General features: G+C 40.2%; 1 protein-coding gene across 17 annotated transcripts in view; it reads right to left on the bottom strand.

Moving 5' to 3' along the window:
* LOC129763585 (putative thiamine transporter SLC35F3) overlaps positions 1–22,516 on the bottom strand; it is a 114,865-nt gene that overhangs the window by 4,026 nt on the left and 88,323 nt on the right. For 3 of the 17 annotated variants that reach the window (XM_055762814.1, XM_055762816.1, XM_055762818.1), the window contains one exon: positions 8,570–8,682. The exons of 12 other annotated variants lie outside the window; for them this stretch is intronic. The gene's annotated coding sequence lies outside the window, so the exon portion shown is untranslated. Of the gene's footprint in view, positions 1–8,569; positions 8,683–22,516 lie in introns of those variants that run through there. 2 more of the 17 variants (XR_008740980.1, XR_008740981.1) reach the window with 1 other exon arrangement.

The following is a 22,516-nucleotide window of genomic DNA, read 5'->3' as shown; positions in this document are numbered from 1 at the left end:
TTACCAAGATATCATTTGCGAGGATTGAAATCGTTGAAATCACGGAGATAGTTTGCTTTATTCCTAACTGCATGAGCGATTTTCATATTTCGGTTTCACATGGAGCTGTTTACATTTAACATGGAGTTTAAAGTTAGCCACTATTCGACTATGTAACCGGACCGAGTTGTAAACAACAGTAATTGATAGAACCAAAATGTCAGTGAACCGCAACAATATTGGGTACACTGGCAATATAAGGGATTTGACGTTTTAGTCATACCCCTGGTCGAACTACGCAAGATGTCGGGCTTCCAAATGATATATGTAAGTATCTGAAGATTATTTTTCCACGCCCGTAACATATGTTTTTCGTATGATATATTCTATGAACAGATATGTTTGGTTCATTTGATAGTCATAACCAGAATATTGAAATGCTTCAACGCAATCGCAATCGCCAAACGCCTTTGTTCAATGATCGTCGTTCGTGAAATCAAGACAAACGTTTTTGCGCGCTGACTTAAGTGCGATTCACATACAACATCCACGTCACGTTCACGTTCCGTCACGTCACGTGAATCGCACTTAATTGACGGAGACGGACGGCTCGTTGGGTTTTTGTCTGGACTTTGTGTCTCGGCTTTTGTTTTAATTTTGGCTGCATTTTTTATGCCAACATACTCCCAGTTTCAAATTTCTCAGTCAAAATCAATTCAAGACTAGCTAAGAAAAACAATCTATATATTATAATTTTTAAAAAAGGTTCGGGACTACAGGTTTTAGGCATTTAAATAATATAGTTCAATGATTTTCACTGAATTTTTCTAAACTTAGGACTGATTCGAGGCATGTTGATTTGAAAGAGGGCATTGCAATTAAAAATTGTTGTAGATGGCGTCACCATGAATAACATTGAATAAATCATTCGTTTGACATTTTGACATTGCAAGCATTGACTGCATGTGTGAATTGATGAAGATGTTGACGGAACGTAGACGTTCTTTCCCGCAACTACTATTTAATAATGATTTAAACAAATTTGGATAATAAACAACACATGGGCATATTCCTTAGGCCGAGTACATAATAAACGCGGTGCGGTGCGATGCGAAGCGAAGCGATTAATTGGAGCTCATCGCGTGCTATGACATACTGATCGCTTTAGATCGCACGTTTTTTGATGTTTCATTCCACTTAATTCTACATGTAAACAACCCAGCACAAGGATGTCAGATATGATAATATGTCTTCATTTTGTAAACAGTTGAATTGTGAGATCGTTTTTATCTGTGAACAGGATAAATGGAAAGCCTTTAACGTACCGTTTTCATTATATGCTTTGTGTAAATTAGAATAAAGTTATATAATTCATCGAACAAACCGAAAATAATAATTTAAAAACACAATCATTAATTACGTTCGATGAGTTCGGTTGTAAAGATATTTATGAAAATCGTCTGGCAACCATCACTTGCGTTCCCTAGCGGCAAAATACTCCATACACAGTTTCGCTGCATTGAAATCGCGTTTACTATTAGCGAATTCGTATTTAAAACTGAGTTAGTGTCACACCGACTCTGTAATAAAAAAAGCGTTTTCAGTTTCACGAATGCGGTGGTTTGTTGGTGTTGTTATATAGTCTGATTTGTTTATATTTGTGACGACAAATGTACAGTGTCGACGTCTGGTGACGATATTAGTGCTTAGGAGGTAAATTATTCTCTATCAGATCAGAAGGGCCAAGTGCAGTGTAAAAATTTAAAAGTTTGAATGAAAATTTTTACTTCATATTGTTTGATTATCTAACACATGCAGTCCTGACACTCACTTAACCATTTGTCGATGCATTTCCTGTTTGTTCCACAAATAATTACTATTATAATATAAAATCATCATTAGACACAGTTTTCGTTCAATATGTTTCTGCGATATCGATAAAAACCTCTTATTTCATCACATAAAATAAATATTAAAGTAAATTTTCATTCATAATTTTGATTTTGAAAGCATGTTTATTCCACTTGAATATCCATCATTATTTTCGCCTCCCAATGAAAGCACACGAAGCTTAATGCCGTCTACGCGAATAAACTCTTCAAAATCAGAATCCGAATTGGATTACGATAATACAAAAGAAAAAGCCGCAGGTTTTCCATTTTCATAGTCTTTATTTTTAGATTTTCCAAAACAATACTCGGAACTTGACAGTTCAGTATAGTTGTATATGAACCCGAGTGCCAACCCGTGAAACATCTCAGTGCGAAACTAACAGCTTTGGGGGCGAACCTAGTGCGACACTAGGTTGAAACTGAGTGGATAAAAAAAACGTTTTGACAGCAGTTAGTGTGGTACTGAACAAAACTGAACAAAAACGAATTCGCTGTATGTCAGGTCAGGGCGGTTTGCATTTGATTTCTGCATATGTGACGAAAGAGCTTTCCCGCAAACGAGCCCGCACCCACGCCCGCATCGCATCGCGTTCACTATGTTCTCGGCCTTAGAGTTATCACTATGCTCCCACTTCCCCTAGGTTTATATTTGATTTCTCTTTTATTGAAAAATCTCTGTACTAGCTGATTTGCTAATATTGAGTATCTGGGTCATGCGAATAGAATAAAATTGGTTGTTAAGAATCCAATAGAAATGTCAGAAGAGATCCAATAATGTGAAAAAAGTGTTATTTTTCTTATAATAATCCACTACATAGAGAAAGTATTGCTATAACAGGGAAAAATCATAAGGGCCCAACTGACATTTTGACAGATACTAGAATTTCATTATTTTTGACTTTTTACAATTCTCTAAACTTAAATATTATTTAATTTTACTTCTCGCCAAATTTTAGGTTTTCATTATTCTGAGCGCTAGAATTATATTATTTGAACTTTTTTTTTGTTTAACAAATAAAGATACGAATTACACAAATTTCAACATTTAATTTTATTCTGGTCAAGTTTTAGAAGACATTGGAGGGAATTGACAATTATTTATTATAATGGAATCAACTACACAAATGGTTTCCAATTGTTTCACTAGTCCTATGCGACGGAACATATTGATCGACACAATGTTAATATTGGCAAAGTTTTTGCTTATAAAAATGTGCTCGTCAAATATGAAGAATTAAAGAAATTATGGCAATCACTAGTAGTAGCTTTTCTCGAACCGCTCGGACCGTATTGGCCCTGAATTTTGGAGGGAACATTCAATTTCATCAAAAATGGGAAAGGATCAAATTGAATCTGATCACCTAAACACCTACATTGAGGAATCCGATCGTATTGAAAAAAAAAAGACGGGTGGGTAATGTCGGGGACATAACCGGAATGACGTAGGACTATACAAAGGGGACAGCTTTTGCTATATTTATATATATTGTTTTATTTTCTTCTCCTACGTGAATACCTACCTATCTACCTGAAAAATTGATTAGTTTACTGTTTACTCTTTATGAACATGTTGGCGGTTCTGAAAAGAACCTTTTGTGTTGTGTTTTTGCTTTTTTTTTACAAACTTTCTCAATTTTTTCTCACTATTTCATAGTTGATTCTTGATTTATTTCTGAAGGCTTTGTACTTATTAATGGTTCAACGCCGGGCATCTGTTGGTGTTTGCACATATCGTACAATCAAAATGATGGCTGTGATAGGGAATGCATAGGCGGTCATCAGCTCATTCACTATCATATATTTCATTATTGAGCACATTACCGTACCTTAAACTGTGGTTTCGGAGACGAATGAATTGTATGATTTGTATCTCCGCAAACAAAGTAAATAGAAATGAAAAAGAACTGAGGTTTTGGAGACGAACTCTACGATTTGTCGAGAATTAAACGAGCTATAAGCGTTCTGAAAAAGCAACAGTAAATTAAAACAGGATTAAAGTCCTTTAAAATAAGAACAGAGCAGCAGGAAATACATAGCTCATCATGTTGCTCCTTAGTTATGTTTCTATACAATGCAGATGTAACGTCAGTCAATTTTCAACATCAGTTATCAATCAATGAAAGCAGTTCTTGCTACCGAGAAAATTCGTTAATGCCATCCTGCATACAATGTGTTGTAATTTGAAGCCATTTTTAGTTTATATTATATGTCATATTACATTATTTATATTATATGTCATATTATGTCACTTTAGAATGCATTGGTATTGTGAAAACTTTTAATAAGTCTTCTTTGAAAGGTTTAATGGCCCTGAAAAGCGCCGTGTTTTACGGTGGCTGGTTTTGCCACCAAAGCAGTCTGTATAAACAAACTTTTTCCTTCTTCTACCTGCTGCCGTTTTGCGATTGCGTTTGCCACTCGCTGAAACTAGTTGTTGCCACCGAACCGAATGTGCTCTGTTCTGTAGGCGGGTTTTCTTATTGTCGTGAGCAGCTTTGCAAGCCAACTCGAGCACTCCGGCGGCCGAAATTCTATAACCGCTATTAGGTATACTGGTGCTCCGGCATCAATCCGTTGATGCGATGTGATGTGAAACGATGCCATACAACCACACTGATTTACGGCTTGAAAGAAAATGATATATTTTTTGGGGTCCGCGCGTTTTGTACTCTAGCGGTACACACTCACAGGATAGAGACCAATCGGCAGACTCAGCCAAAGGGACGAGTCCAACGAGACGAACGAATGAGCGTTAAAAGGCAGCGATGGCAAAAAAAATACATTCATTACGATTTGTTCGCTCGTTGGATTCACATGCAGGCTAAAAAGGGTCCTTTTCAGGATCACAAAATTATCTTTAATCTAAAGAGTTTATTGTTCTGTTATTACTCGATATCCCCATCTTGTTCGGCTAAACCTTCCTGTTTAGCGATTGCGTTTACCACTCGCCACAGATTTCACAGTTGGAAAATTTCTTCCCATCCAGCTTGTGACATGTTGTACAGTAAATTACATTTAATGCGACGTGCCGAAGCACCGCTCAGTGTCGCATTGGAGGCGATTTTAACCTGTAATTGAACATTTGCAATGACAGTGGTACAGTGTCGACTTTCAATGTGGGGTCATAATTTGGACCCCGAATTCTATGTTTACAAAAATGTCCAACTAAACATGTCGCATTACATGACCGTCCAATTAGCTAAATGTCGAACTAAATGTAAATTACTGTACTTTCAAACTGGAAACAATTTAAGAATTGGTGAAAATTAAATAATCGGGAAAGTCCCCAACCATCAATAAGCTCAGAACAACTGCCAAATTCTCATACTCATCATATCTTGGAAAACAGGATTATGAAAAAATCAATTTGTGTTTTATTATTATTTTGGATATTGTTTTAGAAAGCATTGAACTTTATTTCGGAAACTCTTTTTTGAAAGGTTTAATGGCCCTGATAAGCGCCGTGTTTTATGAAATGGTTCCAATTTAGAAAACTTTGTACTCGTGGTTTAAAAAAAACCATTTCGAACGCCCTCGATGCCGCCTTGTTCTGGATTTGCCACCAAAGCAGTTTGTATAAAGAACAAACTTTTTTCTTCTGCTACTTGCTGCCGTTTTGCGATTGCGTTTGCGTCTGCCTGTTGTTGTCTTGATGTCCACCGAACCAAAGCGCGAGCAGTTTTGCCAGCCAACTCGATCACTTCGGCAGCCGAAACTCTATAACGGCGGCTAGGTGGACTGGTGCACTGGTAATAACGCGCTCGGCCTAGCTGCCCTTGCGGAGCAATTGGCGGATACACCTACGGGAAACTGCAGTCCAACACGGTTCGAGCGGGATTTTGCCTTTCCCTTCACTTTGCCATGTCCAGACATGGCTGCTTGTGTTAGTTTGTTGATGTGATGTGATGCGAAACGATGTGGTGTACGGTTTGGATGAGAATGATCGTTACGGAAGGAAGGAAGGTATTGTATTATAGAGACTTTAAACTTTTGCAGTTCATTCGTCTCTAGCCTTGAGAAAGGCCCTTTGAAAACTCTACTCTAATCTATTCCAGCGCTACCACCTCCGCCCTCTTGCCTTGAGAAAGGCACTCGATCCCTCGCCGTCCAGCTCGTCCAGCAACGATGTTGTCCAGTCGATGTCCACACGAAGAATGATCGTTACGGCAGCGGAGCGGGGATTTTTAAGCTGACTGGCTGGCTCGAGAATTACGCATGTGTGAGACTGCGACCAATGTTTCGTTCATCTTTTTCTTTTTCCTTTCCAATCGTGCTTCATTGTATTTCGCTGCTGCTCTGATTGCCCGTTTTGGTCGGTACGATTTGAGGAGCACAAAATGGACCAATCAAAAATGGGCACATAGTGAATTTGGACAATGCTTGATATTTCACAATTATTCAATTGTTTATCTCAAGAAAAATTAAATGTTATTCGTTATGATAGATGCGTAGATATATTTACTATCAATTGATGCAAACACCTTTGCGATCTATTGAGAAATGCTCGAGTTATAAGCGTTCCAAATCTTGCATTTTTTCCTACTTGTTCAGTGCCTAGATTTTCATTTCACCCCCTATATCTTCCGGTTAGACGTAGTCCTACGTCAAAAAGTCATAGGAAGGTTGTATCCGAGACACGACCGCATAGTTGACGTAGGATTCCATTAGGCTATCTGTTGCATGCTGATTTCGGATTTATTTGAAGAATTATATCGTTCAACTCTTTGATTAATGTTTGGTGGCCCTGAAAAGGGCCGTTTTGGTTGGTTGTTGGGTATAGGGCTCTTATGCGCGATCAAAATTTCGCTACGCTGTTCCTCTTGCTTCGCCACCATTTTGACATTTTGAATACTGCCGTGCTACGCATAGTTGTCCCATGTTACTTTTCGACAATTTGTACTTTTCTTCACAAAACGATAATTTTATGCCTAATCTTCCAGATACACACAAAAAAACTATTGTTTGTTCCCAGTTTCTTTAAAAAACAACATCAAACTCAATTGTCCCATGTTGATATTCTAGGCATAGCTGTCCCACCATGTATGTTTTATAGATCCATAATAAATTAACCGTTTCAAGTACAAGAATGTTATGTCACTCTTTCAGCAGGGCTAATGCACTCATTTCTGGTTTGGAAAATCGAACTAACTCTCAAACAAATAAAAAAGTTTAACAGAACACGTGTAAACCTTGTTAGCGGATGCCTGATAGCTGGATTGATTCAATTAAGGGAACTGGATTCGATTCAATTAAGGGAACTTTTCCCAACTCATCAGACAATAGCTTACTGCTGATACAAACTCGGTGTGTTGCTAAACTGAAATGCTTGAAGCTTCTGGTTTGACAAATATGCTAGAAAACTTTCATTGTGTTTCTCTCAGTTGCTGATTTTGGAACATGGGACAACTATGCGTAGAATGACAGAATAGGAAAAGGCAAAAAATGAACTAAAGGCAGAATTCCGTACGCACACCCGCACAAAATGAGGGTTTAATGCACGATTAAAAAAATACCCAAAATTTGAGTCGGTCAATTTTTGACCGTTCCACCCTTTAATGTTCACCTGAACAAAAAAAATAACGTAAAAAAAGGTAAATTTCACGTTACCGGTATTGTTCTTTGTTTTCCATGGGCGTGAAACGAAAAGGGTAAGGGGATTTTTCGATGGAATGAACACATTTTCAAATAAAAAATTATACATGACAAACATAAATCCCATAAATGATTAACTTTACCGTATGTAATAGAGTAATAGAGCAACGTGTTTTCTGCAAGTCGTGAAAAAAAAACTTACGCGAAGATATTGAAGATATTGTATTGCTCCAATTTAATATCAGATTCCACGACAGTTCATTGAAAATAGTCGAGTAAGGGTAAGGATTACGTGCTTTGAGTCTCTTATTTTGGTATGTTTTATAATTCATTGATACGGTTTAGTAATTTCCCTCGGTAGCAAATTTTTGGGAATTAAAAATGAATATCAGTATGCAAACAAAACACTATTAGAACTAACAAGTCTATGGATAGACATTCGACAGAAAGCTGCAATAGACGGAGCAACAGTTCCTCTTCAATATTTTCCCTTTTCTAGGTCACAAAAACTCATCGAGCATCACCGCAGCAAGATGTTTTCTTTCTGAGGGAGGTAATTTTTCCTCGGGAATTCTCGAATGCTTCCGGAACCATCGCTCAGTTGTCGTAGCTCTTGTTTTCCTGCTGAGTAGTGCAGTTAAACACACTCTCAAGACTGTCGTTTGAGTGGTGGCATGGGACAGCTAACTTTGAATAAGGACATTTTTATTTTCTTCTGGTGTGTACTCGTCATTGCAATACCGACGCTGTGTTATTGTCTTCCAGGTTTATTTCTCTGAATGTTGAAGTTGTAACTCTGGTGGTGTGTTGTGAGAGCTAATATCGCTGCTAGGAGGTTTGGAACGGGAACAGGGACCTGGGGTGTGTGTCATCAGATGACGCTAGCAACCACGTCACCACAGCCACGGGCATCGGGTCGTGTAGACATAGTGGTGGGAAGATATTGCTACGAATAGCTTACAGAACAAATAACAGTACACAAAAATAGCGCTACACTACCAATAACAGTAAACGTGTATCAATCAACCATAGTAAAGAATAGCAGAGCAGGAAGAAGAAAGGACAATTTTCGTGATTATGATTACGTCCGGTTGAACGTACGTTACCTTGAGAGCCGGTGACATTGATGGTGGGGGAGCTTTCGACTTCCTTTCGTTGCTTCTTGGCTGGCGAGCTTGGCTGTGGAGTGTGCTTGGCGACAAGCAGACTGTGGAAATTGCTTTGGGTAATAAATGATAAATTTAGGTGATAGCGGAAAACAAAAATCAAAGGAAGTGGATTTGTATTTTTGATTGTTTGGATAATAGATTAATTTATTAGGTGTAATTGAGACACTAGGATGAAACCAGAATATGTGCGTAGAGATAGTGAAAAATGAACTTTAAAATGTGAGCATCTCTAATTTTCACAGTTGTCAATTGAAGCGAATGTAAAAATGCGTTCTAGACAGGGTAGCATTAATTAATTATGTGTTTCTGTTTCACCAAAATCTTGTCATCTTTGTATTTTTTCTGAAAATCTGCATGAATATCTGTGTAGGAATCAGCGCTAGTAGATGGAAAAGTAATAGAGGTTTTTTTAGTTACTAGGATAAGCGTTGTCCTACTTGAATGCTTTTATTATGGTGTTAGGTGTACCGGTAAGTTTCTTCGATTTCACAACAGATGGCGTAACTTGATTATTATTCCAGTGAATCAAATTTCCAGACATTCGTTGGAAAGCTACTGTCATTGCGCGTCTTTTTCAGTATATGTCAAATAGTTGAAGCGTAAACAACATTTTTTGCCACTTCGAATATGTTGAATTTCGTACCAACAAGAGTGTTTTGCGGGGAGTGTTACTTCATTACTTCAATATGACGAAAAAAGCAACGGAAAGTCATCGCATTTTGGTGGAAGTTTATGGTTACCATGCTCCAACTGAGCGAACCTGTCAGACGTGGTTTGCACGGTTTAAAAGTGATAATTTTGACTTGGAAGACGAAGAATGTTCCGCACCGTCAAAAAAGTTTGAATATGAAGAATTGTAGGCTTAACTCGATCAAGAAGTTATTTTGCAGTACCACAATGCTCGGTCGCATGTCCCGAAACCGGTCAAAACATAATTGGAAACGCTGAAATGAGAGGTCCTATCTCACCCGCCGTATTCTCCAGACATTGCTTCGTCCGATTACTACCTTTTTCGATCGATGCAAAATGGCCTGGTTGACCAGCACTTCTCCAACATTGATGAAATCAAAAATTGGATCGATTCGTGGTTAGCCGACAAACCGGCCGATTATTTTCACAACGGGTTTGGTGAATTGCCAAAAAGATGGGAAAAAGTTGTGACCAGCGATGGGCAATCCTTTGAATATTAAATTTGTAACCATTTTTTGCAGAATACAGCATTAATTTTTGGAAAAAAAACGAAGAAACTTACCGGTATTCCTATTATATTTCTGATAGCAGAAGTGGGGGTAAGACGGACATTAGGGTGCCAATGAATGTATGGGAAAAAATCGACCCTAAAATTTCAAAAAGTTACCCTATACAAAATGTTCACCACCTCGAAAAAAACACCCTATGCCAAATATCAGCTCAATCGGACTTAAGGGAGAGTGGCGCAAAGCGGTCAAAGTTTGAGTTTTTTGAAAATCGAAAAATCACCCAAGGGGGGAGTAAAGGAAATCGGAGTTTGCGAAAAAAAAATTTTAATGCCAAATGTCTTAAAATTGCATGAAACGTCGAGATCTAGTGTCATCTCGAAATATTTTTTTGTCAAAAATCGACACTCTGGAACTTAGATTTTTTTGGCATGCGAAACGGAAAGTATGGTTTAGGGTGCCAATAAAAATAGTTATCTCGGTTTTTCATTCGGAACTTGCTACGAAATGTTGATTTGCACAATAATATACACTATGCAAAATATTAGCTTATTCGGACTTTATTTACTGGTGTCGTATACGTTAAAATTTGAGTTTTTTGAAAATCAAAAAATCAGCGGAAATCGGGTTTTAAAAAAAAAATTAATGCCAAAAGTCTTAAAATTGCATGACATGTTGAGGTTTACAGCTAGCTCAACAAAAATTTTTTTTTCAAAAATTGAAAAATTGATTTTTGAAAAAAAAGCGAAAAAACGGCCAAAAAAACTTTTTTGACGTAGGACTACGTCTTTCATTTCTATACTGGGGTGTAAGTTCAAACTTTCAAAAATGAAAGCGTTACGCCGGAGAACGAGATTTTGAACGTTAATAACTCCTAAACAACTGAACGAAATAGTATAATAAACACTTCATTCGAAAGATAAAATGTCTACGCGTCATATGCTTGTTACTTTTTCCAAAAACTTGTTTCAAAAGTCCTAAAATTGCCTTCAAAACAGGCTATTGAAATCACACCAATCGGTATATAAGCAAATGTCGCTCGAAAATCCACTCAGTTATGATTGCGCAACGATTGAGGTACGATCGCTGGAATGGATGGATGTTTCCCTAACACAGACTTGAAAAGCCATGAAGCCTGGTGTTCGGGAACTACTTGCTCTACAGGGCAAGTCACACCGATATCTTTTATGCTGACAATGATTCGGACTAGCGTAGAAAAAACGTGTTGTTGGTTTGCTGGTCTGGTAACTAATAATTTATTTTTCATTTATCGAGTTTCACATAGCGTGTTCGTTCTACAAAGTGTGTTCGTACAAAAGTGGGCTAAGCTGAGTGAGTGTTACATAGTGTGTGCGTGTGTGTGTGTGAAGGCGAAGAGAAAATTGTGTTCGAACAAAAGTGTGTATACAAACACCATGTCGGCATGGCAACGGGTGAATCTGAAGGCTGATATGCACTAGGTATGTATTGTATGATGTGTTCTCTTTTTCTTGTTTGTTTTGTATTTTGTATAGATATAATTTGTAAGTCAATAATTGTTTCAGGCGGCTACAATTGATTATTCCTAAACATGCCGGCCCCCGTTGAAACGTTCGGTTTCAACCGACACTCGACTGTTTTTGAGCACCAGAAATGACATCTTCTGACTCGTCTTCTGCATCAGGATCCGTTGGCAGAACAGAGACCTCAGTGACAGCTCGTTTATATTGCCCTGTTGCCGTTTTAACGACGACCACACGAACATGGCCATCCTTTCCAGGGATGGTCTCGACGATGCGCCCCAAAGGCCACTGGAGCGGCGGAGTGTTATCTTTCAGCAGAACCAGCTGTCCTGGCTTCAGGTTGGTTTGAGAATTTCTCCACTTAGTTCGTTGGTGCAGTTGGCTTCGGTAATCCCGTGACCAACGGGTCCAGAGATCCTGCGTTGATTTCTTCATCTCCTGGAAGCGATCCAGGCGTCCGGGTTTTATGTGACTCAGATCGGGTTCAGCAATCGTAACTAGTGGCTCACCGATTAAAAAATGTGCCGGCGTGAGGACATCAAGATCATCAGGAGAGTCCGACAAAGGCGACAGAGGACGAGAGTTGAGTGTAGCCTCCACTTGAGCAAGAATCGTGAGAAAATGGTCCATTGTGTATGCTTTCGGTCCCATAATGCGACGGAAGTGGTGCTTAAATGACTTGACTCCCGCCTCCCAGAGTCCTCCAAAGTGGGGTGAACGAGCAGGAATAAATCGAAACCTGATTCCGTTGTGCAAACAGTGATGTCGCCACTCGTCGCCCTTGAACTGATGCAGGAACTCGTTACGCGACGCGATGAACTCACGATTTGCTCCGACGAATGCGGTCGCATTATCGCAATGTAGCTCAATAATACGGCCACGGCGTGCGACGATGCGATTCACGGCGTTGATACACGACGCAGCGGAGAGATCGACGACGACTTCGATGTGAACAGCCTTCACCACTAAACATACAAAGAGCGCTACGTACACTTTCACCGACACTCCTCTCCCATTCAATGGACGAACGTAAAACGGCCCGCAATAATCCAACCCCGTATACGAGAATGGACGGGCTGGTGTGAGGCGGACTGCTGGTAGAGGTGCCATGATCTGTGTGGTAGGTTTTGGTTGACATCGGAAGCAGGTCACGCAGCGACGAACGACTTTACGTACCAGATTGCGACCCCGGAGCGGCCAGTAACGTTGACGCAACGTGGCAAGCAGGAGTGATGGACCACCATGTAATGTCTTGAGATGCGTTGCTCGTGCAATCAGGAAACTAAGTTTGTGGTTCGATGGTAGCAGAATTGGAAAACGGCTATCAAATGGAGCATTAGAGTTGCGTATTCGGCTGTCAATTCTCAGAAGTCCGAAATTATCCATTAATAGGTTGAGGTTACGGAGTGGTGATTTCGGTATTCTCGGCGAATCTTGTGCAAGAGCATAGCTTTTAACCTCTAATGGGAAGGCTGAATGTTGAGCAATGCGAATCAAATTCTTCAATGCAATCTCGCATTCGTCTGACGAAAGCGGTCCATTCGAACGTTGATCTTTTGGAGTACGACAGTTACTTCGAAAACGGTGACAGTAGGCGACGAATTTTATTAATTTTGATAGTTCGGAGAAGCGATCGAAGAGTTCATCTCCGCTGACGCAAACGTGTAGTGCCAAAACGGACCGAGCTTCTTCGTTAACTATATGCCGTTCTGGAACCATAATAACTTGCTCAGGCCATTGTTCCATTCTAAATCGCAGGAATCTAGGTCCCTGCCACCACAGGTCATCGTGCAGGATTTGACTCGGCATGACACCTCGGGATATCCGGTCTGCAGGGTTCAGTTCAGTGGGCACATGTCTCCATTGGAATCCCTTCGTCAATCGTTGAATTTCAGCCACACGATTGGATACGAAAACCTTCCAGTTATTGGACTTCGACTTGATCCAGTGTAACACAATAGTCGAATCAGTCCACATAAACGCTGGTTCTGTGAATTCTGTCGTCTTGCGAAGTGTATCAATGAGTTGGCTCCCCAGTAAAGCAGCACAGAGTTCCAATCTTGGAACTGAATGACCCCGCAATGGAGCGACACGCGACTTTGAAGTAAGAAGATAACTTTGGAGTTTTCCCGTGTCATCTTCCGAGACGACGTAGACGGAACATCCGTAGCCTTTCGTGGAAGCATCACAAAAACAATGTAAAGTATATTGGCGAACAGTGTTGGCCAGAATTCTTCTCGGTACTTTCAGAGACCGCAACTGCTGGATATCAGTACGATAGTTCAACCACCAATCTTGAAAATCCTTCGAAAGCTCGGTATCCCAGGATAGGTTCTCCGCCCAAAGGGTTTGCACAAACATCTTGGCAGTGATGACGACAGGACCAAGGAGGCCAATGGGGTCGAACAGGCTCGACATCTCGGACACCACCACTCGCTTAGTGATGATGTTTAGTTCCTGAAGTGCTGGAATCTTGAATGCGAATTTGTCGGATTGAGGAAACCAAAGTAAGCCGAGTGTTTTAACAGCAGACGAACGATCGATCTCCAGTGGGTTGGAAGTCTCCCACAGCTCTGTTGGAACGTTGGCCAAGGCTGCGACATTGTTAGTAGCCCATTTTCGCAACACGAAACCTGCGCCCGCCAAAAGGGAAATTAATTGCCTGCAGGTTTCCTGTAGAGTAGGAAGATCATCGTGTCCAGTCAGAACATCATCAACATACATTCCTTTTCGAATTACTGGCACGGCGAAAGGATATCGTTCTCCATCATCTGAAGCTAACTGTTCAAGAACACGAGTGGCGTGAAACGGAGAGCTGGCGAGGCCGTATGTAACGGTTTTGAGTTGGTATACTTGAATCGGTTCCGACGGATTATTTCTCCACAGGATTTGTGTGAATCGGCGATCATCCGGATGGACCCAAATCTGCCGAAACATCTTCTCTGCATCGGTGGTTACAACATAGCGTGGCATTCGAAAATTGATGACGGTAGAGTATAGTACAGGTTGCACCGAAGGGCCAACAAACAGAGCATCGTTGATTGACACGTTGTTAGATGCACGACTAGATCCATCAAACACCACTCGAATCTTCGTGGTTGTGCTCTCTGGGCGGTGGATGGCATGGTGGGGAAGGAAAAATTGTGGACCGTTAAACGAGCGCGAACTCACCTCCATATGCCCTAACTGCTCATATTCCTCCATGAATTTTGTGTACTCAGTCTGTAGACCTTCATCGACGGCAAACCTTTTTTCCATGGACAAGAAACGACGGAGAGCTGGAGTGTACGAATCACCGATCTTCGAAGACAGCTCTTCCCGCAACGGCAGTCGTACAATGTAACGACCATTGTTATCCCTCATAACTGTTTGACGAAAATGATCTTGACAAAACTGCTCATCTGCCGTGTAAGCTTTGTGGTCATCAAAGCTCTCGATCTCCCAGAACCGTTCCAATTGTGAGTCGAGAGATTCACCAGAGCAATAGTGGCTCGCCAGCGCAAGAGTGCAAGGGACTTTTTCAGTAAACTTGCCACAGAATATATAACCAAGAACAGTTTTTTGGAGGAGTGGACATCCAACGTCGATACTGATCTGCTCTTTTTCCAACAATGTGAAGAACAGTTCAGCGCCTATAATGACATCAACTCCCTGACTGATATGGAAATGCGGATCCGCTAGAAGCAGGTGTGGTGGAATACGCTAATGAGTTATATCGATATTGTGGCTGGGTAGCGCGACGGTGAGTTTCGGTAAAACGAGGCATTCTAGGCTGGATTCAAAATTTCCAAAGCGAGAAGCAATCGGAAGCGTCACTCCATAACGTACGTTGACCATTGACTGTCCGATGCCACTAATCGGCGTGTTAATTTTTGTCCGCTTGAGACCAAGCCTCTGACACAAAGCTTCCGAAATGAAGCTGGGCTGTGATCCACTATCCAGAAGTGCTCTGGCCAACTGGAAATTGTTGTTCGCATCCCGAACCTTAACCTCTGCGGTAGAGAGAAGTATTGTAGTTTGATCGTGGATCATCTTCACGCTTTGGCAGGCGTTAGGAGGTGGATTTGGATTAGACGATACAACCGACGTGGGAGGAGTGTAACCGAGAGTTGACGACGAGTGTGGTGAGGCATTCCGAAGGTTAAAAGACCGCGAGCTTTCTGTCAAACCGACCGAACCAATTTCCGACACTTCGCAATTTTGAGAATCGCTCGCACCCGCGAAGGAACTGTGCTGAGACTGACGGCCGCTGGGCCCAACTAGAGACGTTGTCAGTGGTGGCAGATGTAAGAGTGTGTGGTGTTTTTTTGCACAAGTTTTGCATACTCCGCTGGTGCAATCCTTCGCCATATGAGCTCCTTTCAAGCAATTAATGCAAAGGCTATGTTTCTTCGTCAAATTGAAGCGTTCATGTGGTGTAAGTTCTACAAATTTATCACACATGAAGAGGAAATGTGTTTGCTGGCAACAAATGCACTTAGTGTCGTTTGATGTACTCACGTGAGTCGTAGATACACGTGGTTTGGGCTTGCTTTCCGTTGTTGAATTGGTACATATTTGGGAGAGCCTGAGAGTTTGCAAGATTCGAGATCGCTTCTGAATAAACTCGAGAATTTGTTTGTAAGTTGGTCTGATTTCGCCAACAGATTGAGTTTCCCATTCACGGAGTGTGACGGGATCAAGATAACTACTCAATCGTTCGACCAAGAACGAATTCCAATGGTCTTCGATGTCTTCTAGTTTGTCCAGAAGTTGAACATGGCGGTTGAATTCATCGGCTAAGTCGAGAAGATCTGATGCCGATTCCTTCTTGAGAGGAGAAATATAAAGCAAGCTACCCATATGTCTTTTAATTAGCATATGTTTATTTTCGAACCGATCTTTCAACAAATTCCATGCGACCAAGTAATTGTTTGAGGTGATGTCGAGGGAAGATATCATTCGAGCAGCTTCGCCAGTAACTGAAGCTCGCAAATAGTAAAGTTTCTGTACCATCGTCAGCTGATGATTCGAATCGATTAGGGAAATGAAAAGATCGCTAAATGATTCCCATTCGTCAAAATTGCCCGAAAATTCCTTTAATTTTATTTCCGGAAGGCGGAGATTAGCCACTGATGTCGGAGGTGGAGAGTTTATAGCGGCATGTTGTGGTATCTGAGGAGTTGCTGGAACCTTGCTCAACAGGGATGCTTTCAGTGCGAAGTAAAGATTTTGAAAATACCGTCTATCCTCACTAAAATCTTCCTCGGGCTCATCTAGCTCCTCGATTTGATCTTGAATTGTCTGGAAATCCCTCCAAAGTTCATCCAAATGTTGGATTCTAATTTGAAGTTGGTTAGCATGATCCGGTACATAATCATTGTCAAATGTCTGGATCAGCTCTGCTGAATTACAGATGTTCGAACGGTTGCGGTAGAGTGTTTTCAATTTGGCCGCTTTGCTAACTTTTTTCGGCATGATTCTCCAAAGGAAAATGGACTATTTTTACCTTATAACGGCTTTTTACGTGCCGTGATGATGATGACGATGACGAAAATGACGATGGTCTCCACGAGGCGATGACGACAGAGGTTATGTGCTCCAATTAGACGTACACCGGTTTGACTTCAGCAGCAGCTTGACGAACACCGAATGCGATTTTATAGCGGCACGATGAAAAACTGCCGGACGACAAAAATGTTTCACTACTATCAGCACTGAATTCTTTACCACACTGGTAGTTATAAAAACAAAGGCGTAATAAAGAATCGCGACTTTTCTGTATTTTATACGTGGGACGGTAATCGCACTAACAAATTATCCTCAAGCAATCTGGTTGCTATGTATGAAAGTCGAAAGTTTTTTCTCGAATGTTCTCGAGTTCTTTTGCCAAGTAGGCACACTTTGCCGTTCTGGACGGTTCGATAAACGCAATGGCTTGCGTGTTGCACTCGCGGACACGGTCCTTGCAACACCGACACGACGATCCGGGACCAATTTCCCGGGTTTCGGCACCAAAAAATGTTCGGGAACTACTTGCTCTACAGGGCAAGTCACACCGATATCTTTTATGCTGACAATGATTCGGACTAGCGTAGAAAAAACGTGTTGTTGGTTTGCTGGTCTGGTAACTAATAATTTATTTTTCATTTATCGAGTTTCACATAGCGTGTTCGTTCTACAAAGTGTGTTCGTACACACGAAAGTGTGTTCGTAAAGTGGGCTAAGCTGAGTGAGTGTTACATAGTGTGTGCGTGTGTGTGTGTGAAGGCGAAGAGAAAATTGTGTTCGAACAAAAGTGTGTATACAAACACCATGTCGGCATGGCAACGGGTGAATCTGAAGGCTGATATGCACTAGGTATGTATTGTATGATGTGTTCTCTTTTTCTTGTTTGTTTTGTATTTTGTATAGATATAATTTGTAAGTCAATAATTGTTTCAGGCGGCTACAATTGATTATTCCTAAACACCTGGGGTAATCGTCATTGCAAAATAGATGCGAGCTGCGGGTATTTTTGTACTCGCTTGCGTTTCTGGAAATCGGAATGTTTCCCTAACACAGATTTCCAAACCATGGAGCCTGGGGAAATTGGCATAGTATATTAGATGCAAGCAGCGGGTACTTTTGTACTCGTTTGCGTTTCTACAAATTGGAATGTTTCTCTAACACAAACTTCTAAACCATGAAGCCTGGGAAAATCGGCATTGCAAAATAGATGCGAGCTGCGGGTATTTTTGTACTCGCTTGCATTTCTGGAAATCGGAATGTTTCCCTAACACAGACTTCAAAATCATGAAGCCTGAGGGAATTGGGATAGCAAAATAGATGCAAGCTGCGGGTACTTTTGTACTTTGCGTTTCTGCAAATTGGAATGTTTCTCTAACACAGACTTCAAATTCATGAAGCCTGTGAAAATCGGCATTGCAAAATAGATGCAAAATACGGGTACATTTGTACTCGCTTGTATTTTTACAAACCGGAATTGTTTTCCCTATACAGATTGCGAAACCAAGAAGTTGGGAAAATCGGCATTGCAGGTACATTCAAGTTGGCAATACTTTTGATTGACTGGATTTGATAGTGAAGAATACGATATGACATGGTGTGGTGGATATTATATTACATATCGAATATATGAAAGCAGCGCTATAAAATTATTTGTTTACGAATGTTGCAATCGATCGTCGTTATTGGGAAGTTGGAATTGTTGGGAAGGGGGTTTTATTTTCGCTGTGTAATTCCGAGGAGGAATCCATTTCTTTTCAAGCGTTAATAATCCTGCTCCGGATCAACGATGATTCCAACTGTCGGGGCTTGGGGTGGGGTTATTATTGCACTGGGTATTTTCGAGGAAGAATCGATTCCCCCTTTGGGCGTTAATAATTTTTTTCTGGCTAAACGAATTGGTATCATTATCACTTTATTCGAAAGCGAAAGTGTCTAAGATGTATATGCTTGTTACTTATTGATTGCAAAGTCAACATTAGTTCTACGTCCACTTTGCGGTTATAACAAAGATATAACCCATTTCTAGTTTTTTTGATAAAAAAAAATCGAGATAACCGTAAATCTCGACGAATAATGCAATTTTAAGACATTTGGCACCAAAAAAAAAATTTTAAACCTCGATTCTCGGTGATTTTTCGTTTTTCAAAAAAACTCAAATTTTAACGTATGTGACACCAGGAAATGATGTCCGAATGAGCTAATATTTTGAATAGGGTAAATTCTTGTTCAAATCAACATTTCGTAGCAAGTTCCGAATGAAAAATCGAGATAACTATTTTTATTATCACCCTAAACCATACTTTTCGTTTCGCATGCCGAAAAAAAACTAAGCCCCAGAGTGTCGATTTTTGACAAAAAAAAATTTTCGATATGACACTAGATCTCGACGTTTCATGCAATTTTAAGACATTTGGCATTAAAAAATTTTATTCGAAAACTCCGATTTCCTTCACTCCCCCCTTGGGTGATTTTTCGATTTTCAAAAAACTCAAACTTTGAACGCTTTGCGCCACTCTCCCTGAAGTCCGATTGAGCTGATATTTGGCATAGAGTGTTTTTTCGAGGTGGTAAACATTTTTATGGGGTTACTTTTTGAAACTCGAGATGACTATTTTCATTGGCACCCTAACGGACATGTTAAGCAGAACTTCAAGTTCTTTTGAAAACTCATAGAAATTTATGGCAAGTGAGAAACATAATTTTATTCAATCAAGGTTAGGACTCATCACTTCACTTCAAAATGACTCCTATTATTGATACATAAATAGGCCTAGATAACTCACGCCCTGTAAAAAAGCAGTCCATTCAAAGTAGGACCATTTAGCGAATGACTGATTGCATTTACTCAGCGTGAAATTGGATTTACAAAAGGTTTTAGTGGAAATTGCAATTTTTCATGCAATTTCATCAAGTGTTTTTGTCATGCAAAAATAATATCAATATTTATAACATCTCAAATTATATTCGAGTGCCCCTCACATCTTTCGACATCAAAACTTCAAATTGAATATGACGCCTATCTTCGGAGAAAAATGTTTTTCATTTCTGAAAGACGTAACACGAAAATTGGTCACACGAATGAAAAAGTATGCAGTAAGGTAAATTATTTTGGTTTGTCCAGTCGAAAATATGATCATGGTTTGCCCACTTTTTTGAATGCTCTTATTCAGCACACCTTTATCAAATCAGGTCAAGCCTGTCCACGTTAATTTCGGACACTTTTGTTTCAGTGTAGTTTACGAAATATTTCACTAATCAAATGAAATATTTCACTTACATGACAGCTGAAACTCTCCACTTTATTTCGATGTCCAACATGTTTACATTCTTCTTCAGTTTGGTAAAAAGGCGTCGAATCAAGTGGAAGTACGCAAACGCATTTTGCGCGAACGGCAGCAAAATCCAACACTGTCGGTACGCGATCTCGCAAAAAAGCTGAAACTGCCGAAGAGTACCGTGTTTAGTGTGTGCAAATCGTTTGACCAGCTCTTAACTGTGGATCGGAAGGTTGGAAGCGGAACAAATCGAAAAGTATGCTCCCGACAGATGGACCGAAAGGTGGTTGCCATTATTGAGAAACATCCCAACCTTTCAGTTAGAAAGGTTGGAAAATCAAAATCATGTGTACAAAAAGTGAAGCAGAGGCATAGACTAAAGGCGTACAAAGTAAAAAAGGTGCCCAGTCGTGATGATAAGCAAAATTTCACTGCAAAAATCCGTTCTAAGGTGCTCTACACCAAGTTTTTGCAAAAATGTTCATGCATTATAATGGACGAAGAAACTTAAGTTTTCGAAGACTTGAAACAGCTTCCGGGTCTCGATTTTTATATTGCAATGCGAAGGAATGCCGTACCTGAGTGTTTCCGGACCAAGAAGCAGTCTAAATTCCCCAAAAAGTATTTGGTTTGGCAGGCCATATGCAGTTGTGGCCGAAAATCCAAATCTTTCGTCTCTACCGGCACTATCAACAAAGATGTCTACGAGAAGGAATGTCTACGGAAGCGGTTGCTACCATTCATAAGAAGCCACGACTCTCCAGCGTTGTTTTGGCCAGATTTGGCTTCTTGCCAAAATACATCCTGGAATGGTATAATGCACATGAGGTCAAATATGTGCCAAAAACAGCAAATCCACCGAACTGTCCAGAACTTCGTCCAGTGGAAAAGTACTGGGCTCTGTTTAAGCGAATACTATTCGAAACTAAGCAGAAAGCGAATGGCATTAATGATTTCAAGAGGAGATGAAAAAGCGCCGCCACCTGCATATCTGAGGATACTGTACGGAACCTAATAGCAGATGTTCCCAAGAAAGTTCGTGAATTTTACAGACAACGTAATTAACATCGAAATAAGCTTTCCTTGTTTTAGATATAAGTCTATTTTGCTGAAATAAACAATCGGTTTTGTTGTATTACGTGAATTTTCGTTTTACTGGTATCATCTTGGTGTCCGAAATTTAACGTGGACAGGCTTTATTCGAATGTTTCAAAACATATAAATAAAATTGTATTTTTCATGATTTACCGTAGTTTTATAGTATTTTTCTACGGAATCACATGTTTTGAATGATTATAAAATACACCATCTATTGGTGTCAATGCGCCCCTCATTCGAGCTACCTTTTAATCGATCACCAGATGATTATTTCGCACGTATTCAGACCTTTTCTGGATTATAACACTTACAAATATTGTAAACATCATTCTTGCACACCATTTGTATCAGATTTACATAGCTAAACTATTAAATTAACGCATTTTGATGAACTCAATTCTGATCATGAGTTGTCCAATTCAATAATGTTGTTTTGTCCACATGATTTCTATAGCAACCGCTTGGCGGGCTGCAGTTTGTTTATTGTGTCCTTCGCGGATAGCAGAAATAAAGTTTCTCTGTGTTGAGTGTGTTGAGGGTAACACTTTTAAAATGCCCAAGAAATGGCAATATTCTGAAGAAAGTCTAAATTGTGAATGGATCAATATGATGACAGTGAAGTCATGCAATGATTACTGCAACATCTACTTGAAAATTCGAATATTTTCATTCAAAAATGGTGATTTCTAAAGCCGGACAAACCATGATCATTTTTGGTCAAACCATGATCATAATTCTTCTTTGCGGATATCTTTAAAAAACATAAAAATTTGCTGTTGCAATTTAGGAGGTCGCGTCTGGGCCAATTTCCCCTATGAGGTTTTGGAGTCGATGAAGATGTGGTGCTCTCAATATTGTTGAGCCCCAGGGGAAATTTCAACCCTCCCCAAATCCAGGATATTCATCGAAGAACTGTTGTCGACCGATTGGTTTTAAATTGGGTCTTGTAGATACCTCCTTCCTTGTTCCAGACACACAACGTAGATGCAACGCGGAACCAGTAAAAGAGGCTTTCAGAATTTGGTCAAATTCTCGTGATGCTGGTGAACTGATAAAGCTGCTTCATTTGTTTACTCTGGTCTTCCTTAAGGCTATGCTGTTGAGTATGATAGCTTCATTACTGTCGGTGCTGAGCGTGCAGTTCATTGTATTTACAAAATTAATTGTTGGCAACGTAGCGGTTGCTTTCTCGCTCTTTCTCTTTTCTTGCACGGGATCAAAATCCGCTATCAAATGTAGAACAGGTACGATGGTGGAGATCCTTTATCATAAGCAGGGAGAAAATATATCGTTGGCTATTTATTTGCCCAGATTTCGAGAATT

This window comes from Toxorhynchites rutilus, chromosome 1 (assembly GCF_029784135.1).
Source record: "Toxorhynchites rutilus septentrionalis strain SRP chromosome 1, ASM2978413v1, whole genome shotgun sequence".
In the NCBI taxonomy this organism is placed as follows: Eukaryota; Metazoa; Arthropoda; class Insecta; order Diptera; family Culicidae; genus Toxorhynchites; species Toxorhynchites rutilus.
This window is presented reverse-complemented; position numbering and strand designations above follow the sequence as displayed.